This window comes from Populus euphratica, unplaced genomic scaffold (genome assembly GCF_000495115.2).
Source record: "Populus euphratica unplaced genomic scaffold, PopEup_1.0 scaffold904.1, whole genome shotgun sequence".
In the NCBI taxonomy this organism is placed as follows: Eukaryota; Viridiplantae; Streptophyta; class Magnoliopsida; order Malpighiales; family Salicaceae; genus Populus; species Populus euphratica.
The window spans coordinates 39,684-44,266 of record NW_011500770.1 but is presented as its reverse complement, the minus strand read 5'-3'; positions in this window follow the sequence as shown (position 1 = coordinate 44,266).

Genomic DNA, 4,583 nt, shown 5'->3' with positions numbered 1-4,583 from the left:
CATATATTGATGCATCCATGCCCCAATAATCTTGATATTTTTCTTTTTTCTTTTCATAATTAGACAATAAATTCAAGCCAATAAACAAGAACTAACATACAGGAATTCTCTATTCATTTAGACATGCATTAATGAAAAAAATGGCATCCCCTTGAATAATTTGAGATGAGGATGAACACATTATGCAATTATAGCAAAAAATACAAAAAAAATTATAGTTTTGAAACCCTAAAATTACAACTAAACCGTAAAGAAAAATTGTTTAAATAGAAAACTTAAAACGACCTAATTAGAAAACATAAAAAAAAAAAAAAAAAAAAAAAAATAAGCTAATCATGGCATGTGCGTTGACAAAATTCCAGCTCAATCACACAATTAAATTAAAAATTATGTTCATTTACCTAGTCGTTGATTTGCCATACGAGTCATGAAATCTACAAATAGTGCATGAATTATTTAGAGACACAAATTAATATCAGGGAAAAGATCATAAATAGAAGCAGAGGAAAAACAAGAGAATATTACTTCAGAGAAATTATCGCAATAACATTAATTATTTTACTCTACAGAAAGGAATCCAATGTCATCTATTGCTTGTAGTCAAGAAATATAGCTTGTGTTAATTAGTAGTAAATACAAATTGGAGCCATCGAGATCTTGACGTCAAAATTATTCAAATTCTTTATTAACAAACATAAAAAGAATGGCATAGTTAACTTGCTTGCACTTTGGTAAAGCAAGATTATTGTGAAATGTAATATTAATTTTATTTTTAGTTTTTATTTTATTTTTTTATAATTTATTGTTTAGAAATTGAGTTTAATAATTTATTTTTTATTTAGATATCTTTATGTACAAAAATTAGTGTTGGGTTGATTTTAATTTTATAGAAAAAATAATTTTATAATTAAAAAATTAAAAATAAAGGGATGAAAATTGAAAATTGATAAAAAAAATACGGTTTTTTCTATTTAGAAAATTAAACATCAGCATAATATATCCATATATTTTTTTGATACTATAATAAATTTATAGAAAATAAATTTAAAAAATTATAAGGATTAATTCTTAGGTAATGCAACATGAAAGGATAAAAGGTTTTTTTTTTTTAATTCAATCATAGAATAATAAAATTTATAAGAATTAAAAAACCCAAAACACAGTGTGTTTCCTGTCTAGTTGGACAATGTTTGTACATTAAATTCATCACATCATTTAGGTTTTCCTGGAATTCAATCATAGAATAATAAAATTTATAAGAATTAAAAAACCCAAAACACAGTGTGTTTCCTGTCTAGTTGGACAATGTTTGTACATTAAATTCATCACATCATTTAGGTTTTCCTGGAATAAGTTACTTTGATAACGTAATATAAGGACTCCTTTCGTGTTTAAACAAAGAAAAATTAAGATTAAGAAAGAATTTTAACGCAATAGAAAACTTATTAATGATAAGTACTGCCCTCATTGTTAATCAATCCCATAAGAAAGAACGGTGAACGTATAAAAAACAAAAAAGAAAAACAAATTAAGGGTGTTTACTTTTTCGGGTATTGACTCAAGGAATCTTGACTAAGACTAACTCAAAGATGACGGGGACAGTGGACTTGAACTATAGACAAACAACAGCGTACGCTGCTGGTAAGCATTACTGTCGTGGTGCTCAGACTATACAGTTGATAGTATATTTGCGTTAACTTTCAGAATATTTTTTTAATTGATAATATATTAAAATAACATTATTTTTATTTTTTAAAATTTATTTTTAACATGCAAATAAAATTGCAAGTCGACCTAATCAAGAAGCATTCAAATTTGGCGTGAGGATGAACGAATAAACGAGGTGGCCAGCGGCATACCACCTAGTCAATAGCTTTGAATTTGGGGTTAATTACGTAGTAGGATTTTGTACTCTGTTTTCGTGCTTAAAATTCATTTTAGTATTTATTAATCATGCAAGTTATATTTTTGTTAAATCTTATTTTTGAAAGTTATTATTATTAATATAGTTTAATAATGGCATATGTGATTTGCTTAAACCATATGATATTTTATTGATGTATATTTTGGTTTTTAGATTTTTTTTGAAAAATTTACTTTGATTCTTCCTTTTATTTTATTTTTTTAAAATCCTCATATTTTTGCTAAAATCATATGATATTTTAGATTCTTTGGTTTTTAAACTATTTTTTTCAGTCTAATCTTAACTTTGTCCAAATTGTAGTAATAGATATGTAATATTATAGTAAACAATTTTTTTATTAGTTTTAATGAATATATCTATTTAAATCTACTTATCTTTAATATTTTTATCACCCCATTTAAATTATTGAAAACAGAATTTTTTATTAGCGACATGTAACCTTATTTAACGTGTTAATAACAATAGTTGATAAAAAGATATAGTAATTATGAAAATATAACTGACATCGTGGATATTTAAAAATAATAATAATAAGTGTGATTGAGAAACCTTTTAAATGAAAAAAAAATTGAAAAAAAAAAGTCATAACGACAGCATTAATCCATTCAAACTGAGGTGGCGTTCGTGGTGGATGGTTCGTGGAATGGCGGCGGCGGCGGCGGAAGTTGCCACAGATTCCCCACTTTCTACTGAGCGAAAACTACCTGTTTGTCGTTAAGTTCCAGGGAGCGTGAAGTTTAGGGTGGTCCTTAATTAGCATTACGTTTCTCTATAATCCTCGGCACAGTCACCAGTAATCCTAATATTTTTTTATTATTACAGGGGAAATGTGAAGTAATTTACACAAGAGTACGAATCCAAGATAGTTTATTGAATCCATACTATGCCCAAGTCAATGTGAATGCAGAATTAAGTAACCAAACTATGTCAGCTTTTTTAAAAATTAGTAATAAACAATCCTAAATCTTTGACATTATGCATTATTTAAAGCATTATGGCTATAGAAAATTTCTTTAGAAACTTCACCATTTATCCTAATATATAACAATGATGTCATGTTACCTATGTAGTTAAATATAATGTGGATATTTATATCATCAATTAATCATGTTTTGGTAGTAGAGATACAAGATTTAGATGAAGTATGACTGTAAGCACTAGATTATCTATTAGCATGTAAGAAAAAAGTTAAAAGAGCATATAATAAACATATTTGATTAAAGAATTTGTCAATAGATCATCTAGTAGGGAAGACTATAATATAATTGGTCTTAAAAATTCAAAATGTTATAGGTAGCTTCCCTGACTACAAGGATATATATTTTGTTATCTAAGTGCTGAAAATAGGTACATATCATCTAGTAAAACAAGATGGGAAAATGTACTTACATAAAGATAATATTAAAGGATAATACTTTTGAAGAAGTTGAAGGACCAATCTAAAGATCATAAGCATAAAATCATTCTAAATTTACATTGATTTAATTGAGGCCTTATGGTTAGGATTTGCTTTCATTAATATCAAGTTTATACCTTTCATTTACTTAGTTTACTTTTATCTTATTTATATGCTTATTTTTTTTATTTATTTTTCTTTCTTTCATAATATCTAGTTAAGTTTATTATATCAAGGTAAAAACGTTACACTAATGGTGTAAGAATAAGTATAGTGTAAACTTAATATGGACTTTAATGTTTGATACTAACATATTTTGTATTTGTTATCTTGTTCATTCTTTAATACTTTGCTTGTTAAATGACTAATCTTGATTTATGTTGTATAACACTTGGTACAACAAATGCTTGGCACTTTCATAGTTCATACTATATGGTATAACCGACACCTGAGTTATGAAAAGAACTTGATTTGTTGTAACATAAGTTATAATCATGAATGCTTGACGAGATTTACAAGTATTAGCATTAATTGAATATGATGACTAATGTAATCATGTTATCAATCTATAATCAAATTGAAACCTGCTTTGTGTGCGGTTTCCACTTGAATAATAAGAGTTTATACTATACTTGTTTGATATATCATTAGTGGATCCTCTAAACTTGATATTTATTGCTATCATTGTTTAATCCTTACATTAATATTCCATCTTAAAGTTCTCATCATCATCTTTTTTTTCTTGTTCTCCTCTTTTTCTTTATTATTATTATTATTACTACTACTACTACTATTACTACTGCTGCTGCTACTAGTACTATTATTATTACTATTACTATTATTATTATTATTGCTACTAAATGACGATGCTTTATTTTATGTTCTACCTTATTATTTGAATTCTCTTATTGTTCTATTAATATACTTAATTGATTAGATTAAAATAATATGGTGATTGTCATGAGATTATTGCTAAGATGAAATTTCCAGATAAGTTAAATTGATGTTCGAGATTAGATTGAGTAAATTGCTTGATGTCAACATTTGATATCATTATATATTAAGAGAAACTTTGCCAAAGTTTCAGTTAAAAATAAAAATAAAATCCTTTGTTTTTAGAAATCATGATTTGACATGTTGATTACAAGTAGAAAAAAATGAGATAGTTATAGTTGGCATCAGAGCTTTGGTTTAAATCAGTTGACTTAGAATGATGAATTATTGTTTAATGAGTATTGATTTGACTTCAAGATGGTCTATATG